The sequence below is a fragment of the Dermacentor silvarum genome, chromosome 1, assembly GCF_013339745.2.
Source record: "Dermacentor silvarum isolate Dsil-2018 chromosome 1, BIME_Dsil_1.4, whole genome shotgun sequence".
In the NCBI taxonomy this organism is placed as follows: domain Eukaryota; kingdom Metazoa; phylum Arthropoda; class Arachnida; order Ixodida; family Ixodidae; genus Dermacentor; species Dermacentor silvarum.
In genome coordinates, this window is record NC_051154.1 from 287,735,486 (window position 1) to 287,762,142 (window position 26,657).

Here is a 26,657-nt window from a genome sequence, read left to right on the forward strand (position 1 = left end):
TCGGCCCATTCGTCATGACGGCAGCTCATCTGCTGTCGGTGAAATACTTGTGAAGGGCTTGAGTGCGTGTTTGTTGGGCTGTACATTTTGTTCACTCTTTACTATACATCCAGATGGATCTAGTCATTTTAAAATTATATGGGTCTTCTCATACTGTCAATAAAATAAATGTATTGTACTCTACCTTCTTTCTGTAAGCCACAAAATGTGTGCGCCGTCGTAACATACGTGATATTTAACTTCCGTGTGACCAGCCTTGGATGAATAATAATTTTTGCACTTTTTTAGATCTTCTGGAATCTATGTTCGCTCATCATGTACAAATTTCAGTTGTGAATAAAAATTGCTTCTGCCGCCTGACACTTTCGGACTTCGTGGAGGCCAGTCTTTTTCCACTACGGAATGTGTGAATAAAAACAAAAACGTTCAACTTTTACTCGTGTTAAGTTTTGGGTGGCTGATAAATTGCCTAGTTTTAGCTGATCCACTTCACAACACACGAATAAAAATTAACGATTGATGGTGCCAGGAAGTTTTCTTTATGCCACCCCCCACCATATATATCTGTGGACTAGTTGAAGTGTAGCCCTAAACGTAACCGCAAGTTAGGAATTTCAAAGCCACTGCTTTCACGAAATGACGAAATGTAATATATTAACCACGAATTTTGGTAATTAGCAGCGGTTCGCTATATATTCTTCATTATAGTTGCTTGGCACTGGTTCGTACGAGCGATATCACAGTGATTTAAAAAAATGAATAGCAGCTCGCAAAATAAACGTGTCATAAAGAAAGCGCTTCCTAAACATGGCACACTTCAGCGGGTTCTGTTCTGCGATTTGGCCATTGTCACCGCACGGCCAGCGGACCTGCAAGAGAGCACAGCGCGCTTGCATACGAAGTGGGAAAGGACGGCTTCCGCGGCAACCCTCCTCCTCCCGGCTGCGCGCCCTCTGCCTATACCTTCTGACCTCATCAGTTACGTCATGGAGGCATTGTTTTGTTTGTGAATTATTTCCAGTAGGATATCCGGCAACCGCCAGTGTTGAAGGCGGCGCTGCCGCCGCGTATCGGCATGGGACCGAGTGTCCCAAAGGAAGAATAGGGAGTTTCCGGCCCCTTCCTTTAGTATATTGAACGCCAACACTACTTCCCGCAGATCACCACGTATACCCGTACACCCTGCACAAGAAGAAGATACGATGAACTCGGGTATATAACAGCATAGGCTAACTTGTAACATAGTGCGCAAGAATGGATGACTCTGATCGCGTAAGAAAATAAACCTTGACACAATCTGCCTTAAAAACAATTGGGCCAATCCCAGCCCACCAGCTTTCACTAGTTGAAAAATATTTGTACGACTCGTACGTTCCCATGGTAAGCCCCAAACAAAAGTGGCAAAGACTTTGTGTATCTTCTGAATGCTTAACCTATTCATGCGCAGCACCTGAAGCACGTACCAAACTTTCGCCGCTAAGAACATATTGCAGACTGTTGACCGTGCGAATATCGAGAAGTTTTTCCCTCCCCACTTATTTGTTTTCTCCTTCAACGTTCCTGTTTCATCCTTCCAGTATTCATTGGGATTTTTATATCACTCGAGTGGCACACCGAGATATTTTGTCGGCACGGTCCTCCATCTTTCATTTTCATAGAAATCTGGCATTGCCTCCCAGGTGCCATGCCACAAAACTACACACTTATCGCAATTCATTGCGCTACCGGACCATATGCAGTACTTGTCGGCTACTTTCGCAGCTTCGCTAATACTTTCCCTATCTTCAAAAAAAAAACGGCAATATCATGAGCATAAGACAATTTGATCTCCGCCATCATAAGCTTAAAACCCCACACTTTGTTATTGTGAATTATGCTCAAGCAAAAAGGCTCTAAATGAATAGCAAACAACAATGGGGAATTTGGGCACCCTTGGCGGACGCTCCTGGCAATTTGAAAACTTTCTGTGACTTCTTTGTTCATTACAATGTTAGCCTCACAATTTCTATACGACATTTTCACACCATCTAAGACAATATTCCCGACATTTACGTGTTCCAATACGGAAAAAAGTACGTCGTGAACAACACGATCAAAAGCGTTCTCGAGATCTAGTTGTAACATCGCGACTTGTCTGTCCCATGCATCATAGCATTCGAGGATGCTCCTTGCTGTGTGGATGTTCGTTCTTATTGTTCGGCCCTTTATGCCGCACGTATGGTGAGGACCTACGATTAACTTTATTACAGTCTGCAATCTCTTTGCTAGCACCTTCATGAACACCTTGTAATCGACATTAGTGCGGCTTATAGGACGGTAAGCACTCTCAAATAAAAGCTTCACCGGATCGTCACTTTTGGGTATCAGTACAATATGCGACCTTCTAAAGGATGGTGGTTCTTCGTTTATTAAATACGCCTCAGCGAAGAGCTGAAAAAGAGCCGTCGAGAGGTCATACTAAAATGCCTTGTAGAAAGCAGCACCAAACCCGTCTGGACCCGGCGTTTTCCTTTCACTTAAATCCTCTATTGCTATTTCTGTTTCAATTCAGCTAATTGGCATTTCAAGGCGTGACCTGGTTTCGTTATCTAAAGTGGGCATCAGCGACAAGAATTCACTGTCTAAAGAGGCCTCGCTTTTACCGCTGCATCCAAGCAATCCTTTGTAATAATCTACAAACGCTTGTTGTATCTTAAGTTTGTCCATTGTAGTCTCTTGACCATATCGTATCTGTTTTATTTCCTTACGTGAAGCATACCGCTTCTCTTCGCTCATGGATCGTTTCGTGGGTGTTTCGCCGAGCCAGAGATGTTCTGCGCGTGCACGTATAACTGCGCCTCTATATTTTTCTGTATCTATTATCTCAAGCTGATTCTTTATTTTTCTTATTTCGTCAGAGAAACTGCCTGGCTGCGCACTCTCGACTGACAACAAGAATTGCAACTGACACTGTAGTTCCTTTTCTTTTCGTTTTTCATTCCGGCGTAATGTTGAAGATCTCTCGATAGCTGTAATTTTAACTTCTTCCTTAAACCGCTCCCAGGCTTCAACAAATCTCCCCGACTCTAACAAGTGTATTTTTTCTATAATTACTTTAACTTCGTTCACAAAAATTTGATCGTTAAGTAATTTGGTATTGAATTGCCATAACTTTCACGAAAAATGTGACTTAATGTTCTTCACTGCTATTGAAAACATAACAACGCTGTGGTCACTAAACGATACCGGTTTAACATCATAACTGTTGCAAAGTGGTACGAGCACATCTGCCACGTATACTCTGTCTAAACGGGAATGGCAATCACGTTGGAAATGGGTATAGACAATTTACAGTACATTTCCAACATCCTCTAGGCCGCACTTTTGCATAATCGTAGATAAAAACAAAGCACTTTGATCCTGAGCAGGCAATCCGCTGCACCTATCTTCCTTTAGGCACACGCAGTTAAAATCACCTAGCAACACCACGTTCTTCTTTTCACATTTTAAATATGGTTCAACACTTGCAAAAAACCTATGTCGATCTTTAACATTATTTGGCGCATATACACAAATGACACGCCATTTCTGAAACAAAAACAAAAAATCGCAAACGACAAGTCGGCCGTCCTTCACTAGTATAAACATATTCTTCCGCAACACCTAAAAAAATTTGCAAGAATATCGTACAGTCTCCAGAGGGGCCAACGGAGTGACACATGCAAACATTGTAAAAAGCCCTAAAAGGTTCGACCATGCGATCCCTTTGCTCCTGACTTTGGATCTTCGTCTCCTGAACTCCTATCAAATCAAGGTAATACTCTCGGAACAGATGACTGACCTGGTATTGCTTTCGTATAGACCGTAGGCCACGAACGTTGAAAGTGGCAGCGCGTAACGCTCTTCTAGTTTGCAAAGTCTGCGTGCAAGTTAGAACGGACCGCATGGTTCTTACCTCACACATAGGCCCGGCGTTGACTGCAGCAGCCGCCGCAAGACTTGCGGGTATACACGTACACGGCGTGCACCCGCCACATCCTTCACATAATGGAGAAGCCATACTAGCCGTGTCCTTTTAGGTCTATAGTTTCGAGGCCCCTAGTTGAAGCACAACCCCCGTTGCTATACGAAGGTGGCTTCGCCGGCGGTCGGGTGCCCGCGCTGACGTTAGGCTTAGGCTTGATGGTGAGTCGCCGGCCCAAGGCCACTTTCGCCGCCAGCCCCCCTCCGGGCTCCGCGCCATGTCTGTCGATGTCACCAGCGACATCCTCAATCGGTCGCTTTGCAGATGCGCCACTGACACCTGTAGTCCCGACGTCCATGTCGTCTGGCTGGCTGTTCGACGCGTTGGAAATTGTTCCCTCGTCGTCATTTTCGTCCACCGGAGCCTCGTTGTGAGCCCTGGGTGTTTCATTATGACGCCTGAATTCTTCCGCGGGGCCGCTCGGTTTTGTTTTTCCTTCGGTGTTCTCGAAAGGGGCATGTACACGGGACCCCCTCTTCCGCTGCTGCCTGCTTCTTCTGCGTCAACTTGGTCCATTATATGCTCTGCGACACGGTCGCTTGTCACAGGACCTGCCACACTGGCGTATGTCTGAGCGCGCTCGTTGTCTTCATGACCAAAGCACCTGCATTGACTACACCGGGGCATGCGGCAGTCGCGTCGGATATGCCCCGTTCGACGACATCATAAGCACAGCGGCCCACGGTCTGGCCCAATCAGAAGCGTGTTGATACTCCCCCCCCCCCCCCCCCCCCCCCACTTGAAGCTGGGGTGGCAGGTCATCCGATAGTCACTCCGGTTTTCAGTTCCAGGGCTACGGTGCGAGTATATGTTCCCTTGCCTATGATGCCATTGATGTGCCAACGCTCCTTTGTTACTTCTGTAACCTTTCCGTAAGTCGGAAACGTGGTGCATACATCTTCATCCGGTGCGTATATGCAAAAGCCAATGAAGATTTAGCCTGACGTCCTGCTTGTTTGGGTCGATAACGAGGCATCGCCTTTCCTTCAACTTGACGTCACCAACTGCGAGCATCTTCTTTATTGCTTATGGTGTGCTGAAGGTCCGCGCCCAGACGTGATTCATCTGGAAGGCCCCTAAGGCAAGCACCTCGGGCAGCATTCCCAGACGAACCATCGTATCGCGGACGTCTTCCACACTTTAAGGTCTCGCCCTGATGTCTCCGTGAAGAAAAACAGTATTTGTAACACACGCACCTTTGGGTAGCTGTGGCAAAATGACTTCATAACCCTGGTTTTCTTCGGCAAAATCCTGTTTCCACGACCCATATGGGCCGCATAATCCGCTCCATCAGAGCTCATGTGGACACAACCATTCGCTAGCGCGTCCGGAAATGGAATCATTGCGCCACGGAGGCAGCTGTTCTACGCTCTCACCGCCATGCACACGCTACAGAAAACCTACCAGAACAAATACAACCAAAAATGCATTAAAAAAGGAGAAGCTTCGCCCCCGGCCGGGAGGGCTCGAACCTCCACCTTTCGGTTAAGAGCCGAAAGCGCTAGCCGATTGTGCGACGGAGGCTTTTTTTTTCTTTATTGCAGGTCTTTGGCACAAACAGAAATACACAAATTCACAGAGAATCGCTAAACACAACCACAATCACAGTCACAATATCAGTTGAAAACGACCGCTTAACTTGCGCGGACGCGCATATGCTAAAATTGTCTCATCGTCAATAATAATTCCACACGTGGCAACCATTCTGGGATACATTCCAGCAACTTTTGTTCCTCCACAAAGTCCTTTATGCATTCTTTAAAATACTGGCGAGCCGCTCTTGCATCGAGATCAGCGTGCCTTACTGCCATTCTGCATTTCCAAATGCTATGCAGGGTCATAAGCATTATCATATCAAATGGGGTACCGTCATCACTTTATATTGGCAAGCAGCAAATCCCATATGCATCGAGGGTGAATTCTTTTTTGATTGTGCGCTGGAGCACATCCCAAAGAAAAACAGCATCCCAGCAATCCAAGAATACATGCTCAATTGTCTCCTCCTTTATGCAAATTATACAATGGGTGCCCCAGGGAACAAAAAAAACCCTTTCAGCCATCCATGATTTGACAGTGAGCGTTCCTGTGTGTAACTTAAAAAAGAAAGTCTTAATACCTGACGGTATTAGCATCGCCTTAACACGCTTTAGAACATTGTGCCCATGGCCTGCACCATAAAGGGATCGATATAGAGGCACGGGTAGAACCACATCATAAAGGTCCTTGTACAATTTTTTCCGGTTGACTTCACTCAAGTATTCAAGCGAAAACCGCGCTGACAAAAACTTACAAGAAACCACAACTTCACGAAGAAAACCATAAACACCACCGGGAAAACTGCAGGTTGAGATAACCATGTTGGGCAAGTATCTCCCCAGGCGAAGTTGACATACCGTGTATAGGAACGGGTTTTTTACGTCCCTGAAGAAAGAAAACCGATTGACTACCTGTCTCAAAAAGAAGTGTGACAAACCAAGTCCTCCATTTCGAACTCGAAGAAATAAATTGGTGCGACTTGATCTTTCCCAAGACGATGCCCACACGAACACAGCGAACACACGGAGAATTTTTTGAATGTTCACCCTTGAGCAATGCAAGATTTGGAGAATATACCAATGTTTGCTCACTAAAAAGATGTTACAAATTCTAGCTTTGGAAAACAGACCAATTCCAGCCATTCCACTTTTTTACTCTGTCCCTCCAGGTTATCCACTTCACTTCTCCAGTACGATTCACTGTCTTTATAGCACTGGAGGGGAGCTCTCAAGTATTTAACCGGAGTCGTTGCGAAACTCATGTTGGCAAAGGTGTCCGGGGCCTCCGGCCAGTCCCCGTGCCAGAATCGAGGCACTTGCCCCAGTTTACTGCGCTGCCACTCACAGCACAGAAACTTTTAACACATTTGACAGCCTGTGTTATACTGTCTGAATCGGTGCAAAACATGGCAATATCGTCCGCATAAGCCAACAGTCGTACTTCAACCTCATGCATTTTAAACCGGCGGACACAGGCACTCTCTATGACACTCAAACAAAAAGACGCTATATATAAACAAAACAACAGTGGCGAGAGAGGGCAACCCTGACGTACCGAACGCTTGACTTGGATGCGCTCCCCCACCGCCTTGTTGACAATTAGCCTCGTTGAGCAGTCCCGGTACGCCATGGCAACCCCCTCTCTAATTATTTTACCCACATTCACATGATCGAGAATACACAAAAGAATTTCATGAGGCACCCTGTCGAACGCTTTCTCAAGATCAATTTGGAGCATTGCCACTCGTGCACCCATTGCGTCGCAACATTCGAGAATACTCCGTGCTACGTGTATATTAGAGAAGATAGTTCGGCCTTCAATGCCACACGTTTGATGCGGCCCCACGAGCTCCGTGATGACTGTCTGCAACCTCTTGGCTAAGATTTTCATCATTATCTTATAATCACCATTAGTGAGGCATATTGGGCGGTAAGAAGTTACTCTGCGCAATGCAACGGGGTCTTCTGATTTCGGTATATAAGAACAGAGTGTGAAGTTGAAAAGGACGGCGGTAATACCTTGAGCTCGAATGCCTCAAGGTATTACCGCCGTAAGACTGGTGATATCACCCCTTTCAAAAATTTATACAAGGCTGAGGTCAGGCCATCAGGGCCCGGGGACTTCACCGGATGCATACTTTCAATGGCACTTTTCACTTCCTCTTCTGAAATTGGTTCCTCCAATATTTCTTTCGTGCTGTCGTCTAGCATTGGCATCAGCGCTAAAAGGTCCTTCTTAAAACGGTCAATGTCAACTGAGCAGTTAGCGAATAAACCACTGTAGTGCTCAAAGAAAGCGCGCTCAATATCTTCTGCTGCGTCGCTGACTTCCCCACCATCTTCAATTTCCGCTATCTGATTGCGCCGCGCGTGCCACTTTTCTGAACCCAACGCTCTTTTTGACGGTGCTTCTCCCATTATCAGCCTTTCAGCCCTTGCCCTTACCACAGCACCGCGGTATCTTTTGATATCGAATTGTTCTATTTTACGCTTCAGTGCGCAAATATCTTCCATGAACATGCCGGGCATCCTGCATTCTTCACTGATCAATTTTTCCAGGTTCCTGCGCATCTGTTTTTCTTCTGTTCTTTTTTCTCTGCATATCGCATTCGCGCGCTCTAATGCTTTCATTTTAACCCCCCCCCCCCCCCCCCGCCCCTGCTTGAAGTTCTCCCACTTTTTTCTGTGTGTCTTGTTACCCCCAGCTTTTATTTCTTCAACTTGCTTCATTACGTCCGCCATAAACATTTCATCGCTTAATAATATCGAATTAAATTTCCATAGTTGCCACTGGAAGCCATTTTTTCTTTCTTTCGCGCTTGCTACTAAAAAGCTAACCAAGCTGTGATCACTAATTGAAATGGCGCTCACTTGGTACTCCTTGCAAAAGGGTATCAAATCAAGGCTCACATATGCTCTATCTAGGCGAGCGTGGCTGGCTGCCTGAAAGAGGGTGTACTATGTAGTCCTCCCACCACCAAGACATTCAGCCACGTCCTCCAAGCCATCGTCCCTTATTATCTCGCTTAGGGCAACGGTGCTTGCGTCCTTATACGGTCGAGCGCTAGTTTTATCACGGGCTGAAAGAACGCAGTTAAAGTCACCAGTAACAATGAGAAGCCTATTACACTTGGTATACTGTTTTAGCTGTTCGAAAAATCTGCGCCTTTCATCAGCAACAGTCGGCGCATACAAACAAATTACACGCCACTCCAATGAAGAAAACAAAAAATCACATACAATAAGGCGACCAGACGGGCATGACGTCACGGCTTCTATTCTGGGTCCAAGACTGTCGGACGAACAACACACAGCCGGAAGAAGTTCCCACAGCATGGCTCACTAGAGCACAGTATCGCGCTAAGAATTGGCGCACCATGCCCCCGGCTTCCTCGTCGCCCTCGACTTTCGTCTCCTGCACAGCTAAAATGTCCAGGTCAAAGTCGCTTACTAGTCGGTACAGTTGATTGTTTTCCTCCGCGAGGCAAGCCCACGCACGTTTAAAGTGGCCACACGAATAGACTTATCCATTAGCATCATTGGGAGGCGTTGAAAAAGCCGGGGGCATGACGCTTACCTCACAACTGCGCTTTGCTCCTGAATGCCGCCACGGTACAGTCCTCACAGCGGCAAAGGCGGCGTTTCCGCCGTCTTGCGATCCGTCAAAGTGTTCGGCCGTGGCCGAAAGGGAGGACGCCGCACGCGAGTCGTTTTCGCAGGGGGCTCGTCCGTTGTGCCCAGCACTAGTTCCCTTCTCATTTTCGCCTGCGTCGTGGGGCCGCTTCCCAGCCGCACTGGCACTGTCGCTGTCAATCCCGGTCATCGGCTCTACCTCGGAGGGGGTCTCAACGGCTCCGCCGGAAGAGGTGTTGCCGGTACTACTCGCATCACCCTTTTCATTCCGCCCTTCGACGGCATCGTGTGGCAGCCCGGCTTCGGGCTTACCTGGTGGTTCAAGGCGGGCGTCCTGTGGCGTGTTCGGCGAACCATCTTGGGTAGCCGAGCTTCGGCTCACACCTGCGGTTTCCTCCGAGTCTGCCTCATCCATGAGGTGATCCGATGCGTCGTTTGCCTGGACTGGTCCGGTCACGCTGGCGTATGTCCTTGCGCACTCCGCGTCATCGTGGCCGAAGCGGCGACAACGATTGCAGCGCGACACCTTGCAGTCGCGACCTATGTGCCGGGTGCTCTTGCAGCGCAGACACAGCGGAGCGCGGCCCGGGACAACAACGAGAGTCAACTCTCCGGCTATCTTTAGCTGATGTGGAATGTCATCGACTTTGACGTCGCAATGCAATTTTAGTCCCACGGAGCGTGTCGTCGAGCCCTTTTCAGTGACGCCTTGCGCTCTCCACTTCTCTCGCGTCACTTCCAACACTTTTCCGTAGGGTGACAGGGCCACACGTACGTCTTCGTCGGTCACGCCGTGCAGCAACCAATGCAACTTTAAGCGAACCTCGCGGTTATTTGGATCAATGAGCAAACATGGGCGATCCTTTACCTTCACGTCGACGGCGGAGAGCAATTTCTGAGCAGCGTCAGCACTCGTCATTGTCACAGCCTACACTTGGTTCGTTTGATACGTCCCCAACGTCAAAACGTCGGGGAGCGCACCAAGTTTGGCCAAAGTGTCCCGGTAGTCTTCGACACGGTAGGGCCGGGCTCTGGGATCGCCATGCATGAAAACGGTGTTCGCGACGATGCGTCCGGATGGCAGATTGGGCAGAATAACCTGATAATCATCAGCACTAGACGCAAAAAATCTCTTACTGCGGCCCGTTTGGGCCGCCAGAACCGCTCCGTGGGAGCCAACCATCCCGCGACCGTTTCGCTCGAAAGCCGGAAGTGGAATGGTTAACAGCCGAACGCGCTATCCGATTGCGCCACGGAGGCGGCTGCTCTGCGCTCTCCCCACCACGCATGCGCTACAGAAAATCTACCAGAATAATTACAGCAAAAAAGCATCAAAAAGGAGAAGCTTCGCCCCCGGGAGGGCTCGAACCTCCAACCTTTCGGTAAACAGCCGAACGCGCTATCCGATTGCGCCACGAAGGCGGCTGCTCTGCGCTCTCCCCACCACGCACACGCTACAGAAAATCTACCAGAATAAATACAGCAAAAAAGCATCAAAAAGGAGAAGCTTCGCCCCCGGGAGGGCTCGAACCTCCAACCTTTCGGTTAACAGCCGAACGCGCTATCCGATTGCGCCACGGAGGCGGCTGCTCTGCACTCTCCCCCCCACGCACACGCTACAGAAAATCTACCAGAATTAATACAGCAAAAAAGCATAAAAAAGGAGAAGCTCCGCCCCCGGGAGGGCTCGAACCTCCAACCTTTCGGTTAACAGCCGAACGCGCTATCCGATTGCGCCACGGAGGCGGCTGCTCTTTTTTTTATTTATTGCCGGTCTTTGACAATTTACAGAGCACACACTAGAGAATAGCACAAAAATAACTACAAAGCATATTGATCGAATCCCGGCCACGGCGGCCGCATTTCGGTGGGGGCGAAATGCGAAAACACCCGTGTACTTAGATTTAGGTGCACGTTAAAGAACCCCAGGTGGTCCAAATTTCCGGAGTCCCCCACTACGGCGTGCCTCATAATCAGAACTGGTTTTGGCACGTAAAACCCTATAATTTTTTTTAAAACATATTGAAAAACAGAAAAGCCACCTGTCCTACATGGACTGGCGTTGTCTATCTAAAATTCTTTTAAAGCTGTCAAAGGTTCTAGCCTCGACAGCCAATCGGGTACACAATCTTGTGTTTTCTTTATTGCAATAAAGCGAGACATACTCTCTCGAAAATAAATGCGTGCAGGCCTAGCGTCTGGGTCGCAATGGTACCCAGCCATCCTCGCCCGCCATAAACAGTGGAGGCCCTGGAGCATTATTAAATCGTATGGAACTCCGTCCTCATTGTTTATCGCTAGGTACCTTATCCCATGCGGACTCAATGGAAAATCCTTCTTCATTGTCCGTTTTAGGACGTCCCAGAAGTAGACACCTTCCCAGCAATGCAAGAACACATGATCTATGGTTTCCGGTTGCTTGCAGATCAAGCAATATGAGCCCCATGGTACAAGGAAGCCACGTTCTTCCATGAATGTTTTCACTGACAGTGATCCTGAGTGTAGCCTAAAAAAGAATGTTTTTACCCCAGTAGGCACCTCCATTCTTTTCACCCGTTTAAGGACATCCTGTCCTGGTCCTCCACTGTATACCGCTCTGTACAATGGCACTGGGAATACAATATCGCATACATCTCTATATAACGGCTTTCTTTTCACGTCAGATAAATAATCGAAAGAAAAACGCACAGAAAGAAAGCGCACACTATCAACAACTTCTTTTAGATAGCCGCGAATCGTTCCTGGCATACTGTTGGTACTAACAATGAGTGCCGGCAAAGCGGCTCTTAACCTGAGCTGTAATACCGTACGCAGAAATGGATCGCGCACATCCCGAAAAAACAAAAATCTATTGACAAGCTGTCGTACAAAAAGATGCGCCAAGCCCAGCCCCCCTTCCTTCACCCGCCTGAACAGGTTTGTTCGGCTACATCTTTCCCAGTTGGAGTCCCAGATAAAAACGGCGAACACTCTGTGCAACCTTTGCACGTTTACCCTTGAACAAAACAACGTCTGCATGACGTACCACAACGTCGTAATGAAAAACATATTACGTACAGTTGCCCTTGCGAAAATAGACAGGTTGATGCCTTTCCACCTGACTGCTTTTTCTCTTGTTTCTTTTATTTGGTTCGTCCAGTATCCCTCGCTATGCTTGTAACTGTCCATGGGAACACCGAGATACTTGGTAGGGATTTTCACCCAGCTCACATTCGCAAAGTTGTCCGGGGCCGAAGACCACTCTCCGTGCCACAAACCGAGGGACTTACCCCAGTTCACTTTACTGCCCGTCACATCACAAAACTGCTTCACAACGCGTATCGTTTCTGTTACACTTTCTCTGTTCGTAGAACACACGGCTATATCATCTGCGTATGCCAGGAGCTTGACTTCTGTGGCTGCCAAGCTATAAGCTCGTATTTGCTCGTTCTCAATTATTGCCAAACACATCGTTTCTATGTAAATTGCAAACAGAAGAGGACTGAGGAGGCAGCCTTGACGCACAGAACGCATGACGTTAATGGGGGCCCCCAATGATTTATTCACAATTAAGCGTGTTGTGTAGATCTGATACGCCAACGCCACTCCCTCAGTAATGATGGCACCTACATTAACGTGATCCAGAATGGCAAACAAAATATCATGAGACACACAGTCAAACGCTTTCTCGAGGTCAAGCTGGAGCACTGCGACGCCGTCTTATGTGATGTCACAGCACTCGAGCACGCACCGCATCGTGTGAATATTCGAAAAAATTGACCTCCCTTTGATCCCACACGTTTGGTGGTCTGCAACTATTTCTTTGATGACGCTTTGAAGTCTGGCTGCCAAAACCTTCATGAAAATCTTATAGTCAACATTGGTTAACGATATCGGCCTATAAGATGTCACGAGCCTAAGTTTCTCCGCTATGTCACTCTTAGGTATCAAGATGGTATGCGCTTTACCAAAAGAAGGCGGCAAAGCTTTGTTCACATACGCAGCGTTAAACAGGTCTGTTAGCAGGGGCGACAGTTCTTTCTTGAAGGCTTTATAAAAACATGCGCTGATACCGTCAGGTCCGGGTGATTTGCCATTGTTCAAGTCATTTATTGCTTTTTCGACTTCGTGCTCTCTGATATTCCCTTCTAATAGGTCCTTCATGTCGTCACTCAATCGTGGCATGCGACTGAGAAAAACCTTTTTGAACTCATCTACATTGGCTTCTTGATATGCAAACAGTGACTGGTAATAGTCTAAAAACGCTCGGCCTATGCTCTTATTATCGTCGACAAGCGTGCCGTTCCACGAGATCTTATCGACATGATTACGTCGACCATGAGCTTTTTAAAGTCCAAGCGCCCTTTTAGTGGGCGTCTCCCCCGCTACTAATGCGTTTGCTCTTGCGCGCACAATCGCACCTTGATAGCGTGCTTTGTCCAACTATTCAATTTGTTCTTTGATGGTTCGCATATCTTGCTTATACGCCCCTGGCTCTTCGCACTCCAGCGCTGTCAGCTGATTAAGTATCTTTCGTAAGTGTCGTTCTTTCATTTCCCTCTCACACTTTAAGCAGCTCGATGTTTCTATTGCTTTCATTTTTACCTTCTGTTTGAACCATTCCCATTTCTCTGCTATTGTTTCAATACATACATCGCTTAATTCCATAACGGCCTCATGAATTGCGTCTACAAATGGCGCGTCTTTTAGTAGTAAGGCATTCATTTTCCATTGGTCCCAGTTGAAAGATTGACTCTTCTTCTTCATTCCTTTGGTACACGTCACCAAGCAGTGATCGGAGAACGACACAGGTGCAACAGAATAACTGTGGCACTTTGGAATCATGTCCTGTGACATGTACAAGCGGTCTAACCGCGCATGGCTACTGCCTTGAAATCGCGTATACATCACTTCCCTCTCTCCCTCCAGACACTCACATACATCGTCTAGTTCACTTTCACTAATCAGCCTAGACAATATATGACTGCTTTTATCGCGGATACCAGCATTATTCGATCTATCCCGAGCACTCAAAACACCGTTGAAATCCCCCAACAAAAGCATGCACTTTTCACTGCTAATATACTGAAAAAGATTGGAAAAAAATAATGCACGTTCTTCTACACCATTCGGCGCATATATGCATATGACTCGGAATTCAACTTCACAATAAACAAAATCGCACATAACAATCCTTCCCGACTGACATGAAAACACACTTTGAACAACCAGTTCTCGTAACTTCTTAACCAACAGGACACATCCAGCGGACGTCCCTACCGCGTGGCTCACGACCGCATAATATCTAGTCGTGAAACGCCGCACCATGCTCCCGGTCTCCTCCTCCCCGTCTACCTTGGTCTCCTGGACAGCTAGAACGTCTATGTCGTGGTCAGTGACCAACCGTAGGACTTGACTTTGCCTACGGCGAGCCGCCAAGCCTCGCACGTTTAGTGTGGCAATACTGAGAGACGGTTCAGGTGCCATGCTGTACTAAAGAATGAGGTAGGCCCAGGAGCATGGTGCTTACCTTTCACGACTAGCCCTCGGCTAGCCGCCTCCGGGACCTTCCGGCTTGCCGGCGTTGTTCGTGGGAGGCGCTTTGTCGCCAGGCGTTCTCTCAGGCGGGATGTTGGGCTTTGGCTTGAAGCCTAATCGCCTCCCAAGAGGCGTCTTTGTCGGTGGCCCCTCGCTGGAACTCGTTGCACCCTCCTCTCGGTCCTTTGTCTCGTCGTGGGGTCAGGGGCCGGACACTTCGACTAGTTTCGGTATCTGAAATAAAGCGTCCGCCATTGTTTTGGTAGGAAGCGAAAATTCAGCAACTTTTGCATGTGTGGCCCTACCTTTCCAACCTACGCATGAATAAAGTTAAGTTATGCAATTATGTGTTGAAAAAAATATGTCCTTGGCCATTTTCGTTTTTTTAACACCCTATATATTTATCCAGACTCGGCCTTCGTTGCGCCGAAGGGCGGCGCTCTCGCTCTTATCTCGTCTGCTGCCATTCCGTTCGTCTGCTCCAGCCCTTTTCGCTGTCCACGTGTGAAACTTTTTAGAATTGCAGGAAAGCGACAATTTTGGTGTTTGTGAGTGCGAACATCTGAAAATGTCGGCGAAACTAGGCACAGGACACAAGGCGTGTTGTGCTGCTCTTTGGTGCCGCAACTCGGGAAGGAACAGCGCAGCCAAATTTTTCCGCTTCCCAGCGGACGAAAGGTAAGCATACTTTTTTTCGGTACGAAGAATCATGTGCTGTGCTTATCAAAGCGGCCACAGAGCGAACCGAAACATTTCTGCCTTTGCTTTACAGTCATTCTTTTTCCTGGCACTGCGCATTTTTCAGTAACGTTGTAAGCATGTAAAGCTACTTGTGGACAGTTTCTGGTGAGCCGGTTGATGCCAGCTGACGCTCAAACGGAAATTTCGCTTCGGTATTGGTTTTTTTAGCGGTGGACCTGCATTTTTTTTCTTCGCGAAGAAATCTTGCAAAGTATATATATGTTCGCCGAACGCGCTTATTCGACGAACTGGCTCGGCTTCAGAGCATTCCGACGAGCAGTTCCTTGGGGTGACATTACCACATTTGAATGTTTAAGAAAGAAGCCCCCAAAATAATTACGTACGAGCGACTGCTTACATTACGTGTCACGAGAAGTTCATGTTACCTGCGCAAAGGGCGAGCTTCGCTTTACTTTTGAACTCGTGACATATTTTCTCGCTTTTTAGCACTCTATATATTAGTGTCGCTTTTATGTGTTGTTTATTGATATTCATGGTGGTACCTGTTTCATTTTCTAGGTGTGACGTATGGCGGAATTACGCCCAAAGAGCAGATCTTGAGGGACTCGCACGGGAGCAAATGTACAACGGCTACCGCCTCTGCTCGGACCACTTCGCTGAAAATGCCTACGCCGACCCTGCCAAAACACGACTCCTGTGGACGGCTGTTCCCACTGCTGCAGTGGAAGTGGGGTCCCCGATCGACGAGGGTAAGAAAAACAATTTATTAGCGGTTGCGAATGTGTGCGCATTTGTAGTTCGTTTTCACGCGCCTTATCGCTTGATACATAATTCACGTTCCATATTTAAGCATGAGTTCAAGTTGTGTCCTTTACATTGGATTTCATGCAACCAGCTTAATGTACAACTGCCTTCCTTCGCTACCTCCTTAACCGAGACCGATTTCTACCCTATCTTCCAGGACCCTCCCGGGCAGAAGCCACAGAAGCCACGGCTGGTTCGGCTCAAGACCACCCTGCCGGCCAAAAGAGCGTCGTCCAGGTTGTAGGTATGCAAAGGCCGACTTGTTGATTTTGGGCATTAAGGCAGGCGGCGTGCATTCTTGCTTTGTGTAGAACTAGTATGCAAGATACGGCGCAAAAGTGAACAGCACGGAGCGCTTCTTTCTTTCTTTTTTCAAGTCGTCTGCTACGGCTTCGTGTGACGTTACGCCGCGAAATTTGTTGCGCGTGCTCCAGGGAATTGCGTTCTTTTCGTTTTTACTTAATATTCGATGATCATGCGTGGTAAAGGGTGTTCCAAACTGCTGGTGTAGCTAACACTGCGAATATTTTCCAGCTTCCAGATGCAGCGAAAGCTGCGAATATCTTCTTTTCACAACGACAGAATTCACGCTCGTAAGAAGACGCAGCCCACTTGGCCTTGCGTAAGCGGCATATCTGTCGCCCGCCGTTGTCGCTTATCGGACATGGCGTTACACTTTGAAACACGAGGTCGCAGAAATAAATTGAGTTTCGATAGGGCCGAAGTTAACGCACGCCGCCGATGGTCGAAATATTTCGCAGTCGGTTATTACGGCGTGTCTCACGCACGCATCGTGGTACGTAAAATCGCACAATTCAATACGACTAAGCTAAGTCTTGGGTACACGCTGCAACGATCTCCATAATTTTCGTTCTATAGTAGAAATTTTACAGGAGCAGGTGTGCGCGTGCCGGCGCAGAGCAGCTTTTAAATTATTTTGACTTAATTACCTCTTGTGGGCTGTGTAGGCAATAGTACAGCGAAAGTAAATTAAAAAATAGAAACTGCAATACTACAATGTTCCTAGCCAGCTAATGAGACAACACCAATGCTAAACATGTTACGTAATTGTACAATAGCAATGCAACTTTGAGCAAAGCTTAATGTCTCTTAGAGGAATATTTTTAGTTGAAGTCATGCAAACATACACAATCGAAGCTGACCCGCATAAGTTGGAAGCGCCATTTTGCGAAAAAAGTGCTGAGACTTGTTTAAAACATGTGACCTAAAATGCTGCTCATTTCCCCCTTATTTCCAGAAGATGGAAAAAGAAAAAGGAGCTGGCAATGTTGGGCTCAACGTCCTCGTCACCTGCTCTGCATGATCAGTTCATTACTCACGAACGTGTTACTATGAACCTTCGTTTGTGGTGAATTGTACTGTGTACAGCCAATGAACGTGGTGACCCCTGCAGCGATAATCTATATACGATGAATTGTGTGAAGACTTCTCTTATGTTTGTGTAACCAATACAGACGCCAACATTTGTATTTACTGTACGAATTACACAGCTCTGTGCTATTGTGGTATGTATTGAGTTGTATCGTTTGCAATACGTTGCTAATAAAATCAGTGAATACACCACATTTTCCGACTACTCAATTTTCTTGCTCAAACAAAATTGTCACGCTTCGAGCTTGCTAGCTCGCGTGCATTTTAACTGAGAAATATTTCCTAACAAATGTTTCGTGGACGTGCTCAACGTCCGAGAAAATTAGCGACCGAAAGCTGTAGAAAACAGTATATGCAGCAGCAACACAATCTAAAAAAGATGCAAGCGGTGCTCTTTTCCGCTTGCGGCTCACAAAGCGGTCGCGCGCTCGTCGAGCGCATAGCAGACGACAAGCAGCTCTGCGTTTCCTCCTCTCTCATCAACAAAAGCGTTGCCATAGCAGCATCAGCAATTTTTTTTATTGTTTATTGGTTTCACAGTTTGGCCTACCAAACACCAGGGGACAAATTGGCGCTAGTGACGCAAACATCGTTTACCCGGGGGGGTATACCAGCTGACCTAGCCCTGGTGGGGTCGCTTGACTGGAGCGGGAGTCGTAGTCCGGTCGCCGTCATTGATTCCCTCGTCTTGTTCCATTGCCGCCGTGTCGTCAAAGGGTGCGTCTTCACTAACGCCCCCCGTCACCTGCTCCTCTGCATTCGCGACTTGTGCCGACGTACTCGGCTTCGCAGCGGCCTTAGCCACCTTGACGTCTGTATTTACGTCCAACGCAGCACTGTCTGTCGGTAGTGGTACCGGGTCTCCGGCTCCTTTCGCAGCGTCCTCCGCCTCCACCACGTCCATGACGTGCTCCGCCGCAACGTCAGTCGCAGCAGGGCCCGTCACGGTGGCGTAGGATTTCACGCAGTCAGCGTCCACGTGGCCGAAACGTCTGCACCATGAACAGCGGGGGACTTTACATTCACGGCGGACGTGTCCCGTGCCCTGGCAACGCAAGCACTGCATGGGCCGGCCGGGAACAACTACCAAGGCCAACTCTCCGCCGACGCGGACCTGATGTGGAAGGTCCTCCACTTTAACGCCGCTCTTCAGCTTCAGCAGCACGGTCCTGGTGGTTGACGTCTTGTCCCCCATGCCTTGGACGCGCCACCTCTCCCGGCTTACCTTCTCCACCTTGCCGAAAGCCGCGAGCGCCGTCCGGATGTCCTCGTCGGCCACGCCGTACAGAAGCCAGTGAAGCCTAAGCTTCACCTGCTGGTCCTGTGGGTCGACGATGACGCACCGTCGTCCCTTCACCTGGAGCTCCTTGTGGGCCACTAGTCGTTTTGTGGCGGTCGCATCCTTGAGGGTCACCGCCCAGACGTGGTTAATCTGGTACGCCCCTATGCATAGCACCTCCGGCAGCAAGCCTGTCGGCAGCAGGGTTTCCCTGAAATCCTCGACCTTGTAAGGTCTGGCACGCACATCACCGTGCAAAAACACGGTATTAATCGCCACTCGTCCTTGGGGCAGTTGAGGCAGAATAAACGGATATTCGTTGTCATCGTCGTTGGTCCTGTTACCGCGGCCAAAAGTGACCGCTGTCGCTGCCCTTGAAGAGGCCATGATCCTACGAACCGTCACGCTCGGTGGCCGGAAGCAGAATGACGGAGGCAGCTGCTCTGCACTCTCCCCCCTACGCACACGCTACAGAAAATCTACCAGAATAAATACAGCAAAAAAGCATAAAAGAGGAGAAGCTCCGCCCCCGGGAGGGCTCGAACCTCCAACCTTTCGGTTAACAGCCGAACGCGCTATCCGATTGCGCCACGGAGGCGGCTGCTCTGCGCTCTCCCCACCACGCACATGCTACAGAAAATGTACCAGAATAAATACAGCAAAAAAGCATCAAAATGGAGAAGCTTCGCCCCCGGGAGGGCTCGAACCTCCAACCTTTCGGTTAACAGCCGAACGCGCTATCCGATTGCATCACGGAGGCGGCTGCTCGGCGCTCTACCCACCACGCACATGCTACAGAAAATCTAGAAGAATAAATACAGCAAAAAAAGCATCAAAAAGGAGAAGCTTCGCCCCCGGGAGGGCTCGAACCTCCAACCTTTCGGTTAACATCCGAACGCGCTATCCGATTGCGCCACGGAGGCTCTTTTTTTTTCCTTATTGCCGATTGTGACAAGCAAAGCAACAAAAATACAAATGATAAAAACATCAGCCTACTTTGGCTGACGTAGGAGGGATTAAAATCTTTTCATGACAGCCAAGTCATCGAGTACAGAAATCCATTCGGGCGGTTCAGCTTGCGCCCGATACACTTCCTTAAGGGCCACAACGCTTTCAATAAAGTTTTCGCGCGTCGAACGGACGTGTACATCTGCATGTCGCACTTGCATTCGCGTCTTCCACAGAATGTGGAGGCCCAAAAGCATGATTAGGTCAACTGGTACTTCCGCTTCATTTGCAATGGGCAAGAACCTGATGCCATATGGGTCCAGGGGAAAATCTTTTTTGACTGTTCGCTGGAGGACATCCCAATGGAAAATTGGGTCCCGCAGCAGTCAAGGAACACATGTTCTACTGTCTCAGGCTTTTTGCATAACAGGCAGTTAATCGTCCATGGGACGAAAATTCCCTTTTAATGCAGCCACGTCTTAACAGGAAGTTTGTTAGAGTGCAACTTAAGAAAAAGGATTTCACGGATGGGTTAACCGGCATTCTTTTAACTCGCTTCAGAACATCTTGCCCTGGGCCTCCACGGTGAGGTAAACGATAAATAGGAATCGGCAACATTGTGTCCACAAGATTCTTATACAGGTTTCGTCTCGAAACATTGCACAAATACTCCATGGAAAAACGCACATGCAATAGCCGGAAAGACAGTACAACCTCTCGCATGTACCCACTGATAGCCCCGTACATACTCTCACACGATGACACAAGGATTTCTGGGAGATGTCTCTGCAGCCTCAATTGGATAGTAGTCCTCAGAAAAGTATCCCTTTGATCTCGGAGGAATATAAAACGCGACACAACCTGATGCAGAAATAAGTGCACAAGTCCAAGCCCTACTGTCCTTAACAGAAAGAAACAAGTTGGTACGACTGGTTCTCTCCCAGTTAGACGCCCAAATAAAAACTGCAAAAACGCGGTGCATCTTTTGAATACTGGTCCGTGTTGCACACAAAACATTCATAATGTAGCATATTTTGGATACAAGAAAAAGGTTGCAGACGGAGGCGCGCGAAAACATTGATGACGGCCTCCCCTGCCATGCATCTGCTTTCTCCCTCGCCCTTGACACTTGCTCATTCCAACATTCACTTGGATCCCGATATTACTGAAGGGGGACGCCGAGATACTGCGTTGGCAGACAAGACCATCGCAGTCGCGCGAAATGATCGGGCATCGTTTCCCAGTCACCATGCCAAAAACCAGAGCGCTTATCCCAGTTTATCAGGCACCCCCCGTTTGTTTGCAAAATTCATCACCCACGCTGATCACTTCAGTAATACTGTCTCTGTTTGAACAGAATACTGCAATGTCGTCCGCATAAGCGAGGATTTTGACATGTGCTGACTGTAAACGAAAGCCTGAGATGCGTTCACTCTTGATTACAGCGAAACAGAGTGGTTCTAGGTATGCCGCAAACAGAAGGAGTGACAGTGGGCCTCCCTGCCTTACTGACGAACGTACTACCAGCTTGTCTGAAAGGTCACCATTTACAATAATGCGCGCAGTGCAGTTTGCATACGCCATTCTGACACCTTCTATGATCACACCTCCTACGTTAGCGTGCTCTAGTATGCAAAAAATAATATCATGTGACACACGATCAAAGGCTTTTGCCAGATCTAGTTGCATCATTGCAATCCGATCCCCCAGCGCATCACAGCATTCCAATACCGTACGTGCGACATGTACATTCGTGGCAATGCTACGTCCCTTGATTCCGCAAGTCTGGTGCGGTCCAACCAATTTCGTTATCACGCCCTGTAATCTCTTCGCTAGGACTTTCATGTATATTTTATAATCAACGTTGGTGAGGCTGATCAGGCGATAGGACCGCACCAACAAACGCTTCTCTGGGTCATCTGTTTTTGGGATTAACACTATGTGCGATGTGGTGAATGACAGTGGTACTTGCTTTCGCTCATACGCCTCAGTCAATACTCGTAACAGTAACTGAGCGACTATGAGCTTAAATGTCCTGTAAAACTCTGCACCAAGCCCATCAGGTCCTGGAGTTTTACCAGTCTGTAGGTCTTCTATTGCAGTTTCAATTTCGTTTTCAGTTATGGGCATCTCAAGACGCTCCTTTAAATCGTCCTCAAGTCTTGGCAGGAGAGACAAAAAATCACAACAGAAAGCATCACCCATCTCTCTCGCATGGCCAAGAAGGTCACTGAAGTACTCTTTAAATACCTGCTGGATTACATTAGCATCGATTGAAATTTCATCACCATTTCTTATCTGCCTGATTTGTTTTTGGCAAGCGTATCGTTTTTCATCTGTTAAAGCTCGCTTCGTTGCTGTTTCACCGGCCCACACTTTCTGTGCTCTTGCGCGTATACCTGCTGATTTATACATTTCAGTGTCTATTCTTTCAAGCTGGCTTTTCACATCCCTTATATCTTTCGTATACTTCCCAGGCTCGGTACTCTCCATGCTAATTAAGAACTGTAGTTGCTCGCGCGCTGCTTTTTGCTCTTGCTTTTCTTTGTGTCGGTTGGAGCAGCTCTTTTCTATGGCTTTACTTTTTAGCCACTCCTTGAAGTCTTCCCACTGAACGGCAAAAATACTGGGCCACTCCTCGAGCAGCTTCTGCATCTCATCTGCAATGCCCTTTACAAATCCCTCGTCCTCCAAAAGTTTAGCGTTGAATTTCCAGAGATTACAGTTGAAGCGCGTACTCCTTTCTTTCTCACCAAAACTTGCGATCACCAGGCAATGATCGCTAAAAGCCACAGGTTCAACTTTGTAATCTGTGCAAAGGGGTACAAGCTCAACGGATGCGTAAATCCTATCCAGTCTGGCATGGCTATCTCGTTGAAAGTGCGTGTATTGCGGTCTGTTCCCGTAGGTGAATATGCTGCCAATATCCTCTAAGCTATTGTCATGAACCAGAATGCTTAACAATTGTGCGCTCCTCTCACGCACAGGCGTACCCTTCACTCGATCGGCAGCGGCACACACACAGTTGAAATCGCCCACAAGCCACAGCAGTTTGTCACGAACAATGTAGGGCTCTAGCCGGTTAAAAAAATCGCGGCGTTCAGAGTCAACATTTGGGGAATACACGCATATAATGCGCCAACATAACTTCGAAAAGGAAAAGTCTACCACGAGAAGGCGACCACTGGGGCAAGAAAAAATTGACTCCACGATAATGGCTAAATTATTGCGGAGAAATAGGACGCACCCACCCGATGTTCCAACAGCATGGCAAACACAGACATTGAAGTGTGCACGAAAGGTGGACACCATACGCTCAGTAAATTCTTCGCTGTCAATCTTCGTCTCTTGGACGGCTACGATGTCCAGCGCGTTGTCAGCGAGAAGACGATTAAGTTGACATTGGCGCCTTCGTGCACAGAGGCCCCTGACATTCAGTGTCACTACGCGTAAGGCTACGTCCAGTTTCATCGCCATGCATTAGGAAAAGATACCTGTGACATACATTGAACACCATACTTGGTCCCCCCGGGAGCACTGTACGGCGTCGCCCTTCCTCGGGTCCGTGTGCAGGCGTCGGGAAAACCGGCAGGCATTCCTTCGGCAGTTCCAAACCCGTGCACACCGTCTAGTGGATATACTTGCTGCCACAACCGGGAAAGAAAACCACACGCACCCACTCACACACACACAGGAATACACTGCAAGACTACGGAGGCGGTTTGTCCGCCTGCCGTGTCTCGGCCGCTAAGTTGGGCCGCGGTTTTAAAGTAGAGCGCCGAATTCCTGGGGTTTGGGCGGCGGCTCGTCACTGCCACCACCTGGCTCTGGCTTTTTACCGACGAACTCCTCGTGGGAGCGCTTCCCAGCTGTCAGGGCGGCAGCCTCCTGGCTGAAATCCATGGTCTCAGGGTTCCTAGGCTCTACGTTGTCGGGAGTTTTCGCTGAAACTGTCGTCGTATCCTCTAGCTTGCCTTCGGATTCCGGCTGAACCTCACGTTGCACTTCTACAGCCGCCGCTACTGCATTGGACGTCGTCGCACTATGCTTCTTCAGCGGCGTCAACGTAGGCCCATCCCGCGTCGCTGGTTGCCCAGTTTCACGGGCCGCATCCTCCGCGTCCGCCTCGTCCATTAGCAGGTCAGACGAGTCTTCACTTGTCCCGGGGCCAGCGATGCTCGCATAAGTGCGGGCACATTGGCCATCTTCGTGGCCGAACCGTCGGCAGGCTCCGCAACGTGGGACCCGACAATCTTTACGGATGTGGCCCGTATTCCGACAGCGAAGGCATAACGGAGGCCTGCCTGGTACGACGACAAGTGCCAACTCACCGCTAACGTTGAGCTGGTGCGGCAAGTCGTCGAGTTTCACGCCAGCTTTCAATTTCAGTGTGACGAGCCTCGTTGTAGAGCCCTTCTCTGACATACCCCGCACACGCCAACGCTCCCGGGAAACTTCAATGACTTTTCCGTATGGCGCAAAGGCGGCGCGTACGTCTTCGTCCGGCACGTTGTGCAGCAGCCAGTGAAGCTTGAATCGCACGTCCTGGTTCGCCGGATCAATCACCAGGCAGCGGTTTCCTTTCACCAGCAGCTCACCAACGCTGACAATCTTCGTTACTGCTTCAGAATCCTTGAGAGTAACGGCCCAGACGTGGCTCATCCTATACGCCCCCAGGGCAACAACATGGGCGAGCAGCTCATGCTGAGCTAACGTGTCCCGGAAGTCCTCGACCCGATACGGGCGGGCCCTGATATCGGCGTGCAAAAAAACTGTATTTACAACGAAACGCCCTGTAGGCAGTCCTGGCAGAACAACCGGATATGTACTTTCCTCTTCAGTAGTCCTGTTACCTCGGCCAGACATGGCCGCTGAAGCCGCTCCTACGGAGCCCGTCATCGCACGTCCGTCACGCTCGGTGGCCGGAAGCAGAATCCCGGAGGCGGCTGCTCTGCGCTCTCCCCCACCACGCACACGCTACAGAAAATCTACCAGAATAAATACAGCAAAAAATCATCAAAAAGGAGAAGCTTCGCCCCCGAGAGGGCTCGAACCTCCAACCTTTCGGTTAACAGCCGAACGCGCTATCCGATTGCGCCACGGAGGCTTTTTCTTTCCTTTATTGCCGAAATAACACGTTACAGGGAATAAAACGTGGCAGCCAGATTTTGGCTACCGCGGCATTAAAATCTTTTCATACATGCCAACACATCAAATACAGGGATCCAGTCTGGTAGATCGGCTAGAGCACGATACACATCTCGCCCACGCACAACACTTTCGATAAAATGTTCTCGAACAGGGCGTACATTTTCATCAGCATGCCCGACATTCCATTCTCGTTTTCCACAAGGCGTGGAGTGCCAGGACCATGATTAAATCGTACGGAATATCCTCGGATACGTCTACCGGCAAGAAACGAATGCCATATGGGTCAACGGGGTAATTGTTTCTTTAATGTGCGCTGAAGCACATCCCAGTGAAAGATTGGGTCCCAACAATCTAGAAATGCGTGCTCGATCGTTTCTGGTTTCTTGCATAAGGAGCAGTCAGTAGTCCAGGGTACAAAGATGCCTTTATCTTTAAGCCAGGTTTTAACAGCGAGTGTGTTCGTGTGGAACTGAAAGAAGAAGGTTTTGACTGATGGTTGTATAGGCATTTTCTTTACTCGTTTGAGCACATCTTGTCCTGGGCCTCCGCTATGTGGGATACGGTACAAAGGCTGTGGGAGCATGTTTTCCACTAGGTCCTTATATAGTTTTTCCTTCCTAACATTAAATAAATACTCTAAAGAAAATCGTGCGTTCAGCAACCTGAACGAGAGAACCACTTCGCGTAGGCACCCGGTTACAGAACCGTTAATCATTTCACGCGACGACACTATAACTTCCGGGAGTAGTCGCCGCAGCCTCATTTGCATGACAGTACGGAGGAACTGGTGTTTTTGATCCCGTAAATACACAAATCGTGATACAACCTGTCTCAAAAACAAATGAACAAGACCAAGCTCTCCTTTCTTAACAGGGCGAAACAAATTCGTTCGGCTAGTCCGCTCCCAGGTGGACGCCCAAATAAAGTCAGCAAAAACACGGTGGAGTTTTTGTATGCTAATTCGGGATGCACATAACACATTCATCACATACTAGATTTTCGAAATTAGAAAAATGTTGCAGACAGTAGCCCGTGAAAAAATAGACAATTGCCTGCCGTGCCAAGTACTAGACTTTTCTTTCGCGCATTGCGCCTGGTCAGACCAGTACGCTTCTGGCTCACGATAAGATTCAAGTGGCACGCCTAGGTAACGCGTTGGAATTGTCGACCAACGTAACCGAGAGAAGTGCTCTGGCGTGACATTCCAGTCGCCATGCCAAAAGCCGTAACTCTTATCCTAGTTTATTTGGGCACCGGTGCAGTCACAAAAGTCCCAAACGATATTAGTGGCTTGTTTGATGCTCTCACTGTCCGAGAAGAATACCGCAACATCATCTGCGTATGCCAAAATCTTGACGTGTGCTGTCTGCAGCCTGAAGCCCGTAATAGCTTCACTGTGGTCAATGGCCAAACAGAGCGGTTCGAGATAAAGTGCGAACAGCAAAGGTGACAAAGGGCATCCTTGCCTCACTGAGGAGCGAACGTTCACGCTCTCCGTAAGGTCACCGTTGACTATAATACGCGTGGTGCAGTCCGTGTACGCCATTCTTACGCCTTCTAGTATTACATGGCCAACATTTGAGTGTTCTAGAATGCTGAATAAAACCTCGTGCGAGACACGGTCGAAAGCTTTTGCCAGGTCGAGCTGCATCATTGCCACGCGTTCGCCTAAAACATCAGAACATTCAAGCAC

General features: G+C 48.5%; 7 non-coding genes across 7 annotated transcripts; all 7 read right to left on the reverse strand.

Annotated features, from left to right (window-relative positions):
• Window positions 1-10,519: 10,519 nt before the first annotated feature.
• Window positions 10,520-10,593, reverse strand: Trnan-guu (transfer RNA asparagine (anticodon GUU)). Its single transcript has one exon. It is a non-coding gene; the product is annotated as a tRNA-Asn (tRNA).
• Window positions 10,594-10,681: 88 nt separating this feature from the next.
• On the reverse strand, window positions 10,682-10,755 carry Trnan-guu (transfer RNA asparagine (anticodon GUU)). Its single transcript has one exon. It is a non-coding gene; the product is annotated as a tRNA-Asn (tRNA).
• An 88-nt stretch (window positions 10,756-10,843) lies between these two features.
• On the reverse strand, window positions 10,844-10,917 carry Trnan-guu (transfer RNA asparagine (anticodon GUU)). The gene has a single exon. It is a non-coding gene; the product is annotated as a tRNA-Asn (tRNA).
• Window positions 10,918-19,389: 8,472 nt separating this feature from the next.
• On the reverse strand, window positions 19,390-19,463 carry Trnan-guu (transfer RNA asparagine (anticodon GUU)). The gene has a single exon. It is a non-coding gene; the product is annotated as a tRNA-Asn (tRNA).
• An 88-nt stretch (window positions 19,464-19,551) lies between these two features.
• Window positions 19,552-19,625, reverse strand: Trnan-guu (transfer RNA asparagine (anticodon GUU)). Its single transcript has one exon. It is a non-coding gene; the product is annotated as a tRNA-Asn (tRNA).
• An 89-nt stretch (window positions 19,626-19,714) lies between these two features.
• Window positions 19,715-19,788, reverse strand: Trnan-guu (transfer RNA asparagine (anticodon GUU)). Its single transcript has one exon. It is a non-coding gene; the product is annotated as a tRNA-Asn (tRNA).
• A 5,058-nt stretch (window positions 19,789-24,846) lies between these two features.
• Window positions 24,847-24,920, reverse strand: Trnan-guu (transfer RNA asparagine (anticodon GUU)). The gene has a single exon. It is a non-coding gene; the product is annotated as a tRNA-Asn (tRNA).
• Between the last annotated feature and the right edge of the window lie 1,737 nt (window positions 24,921-26,657).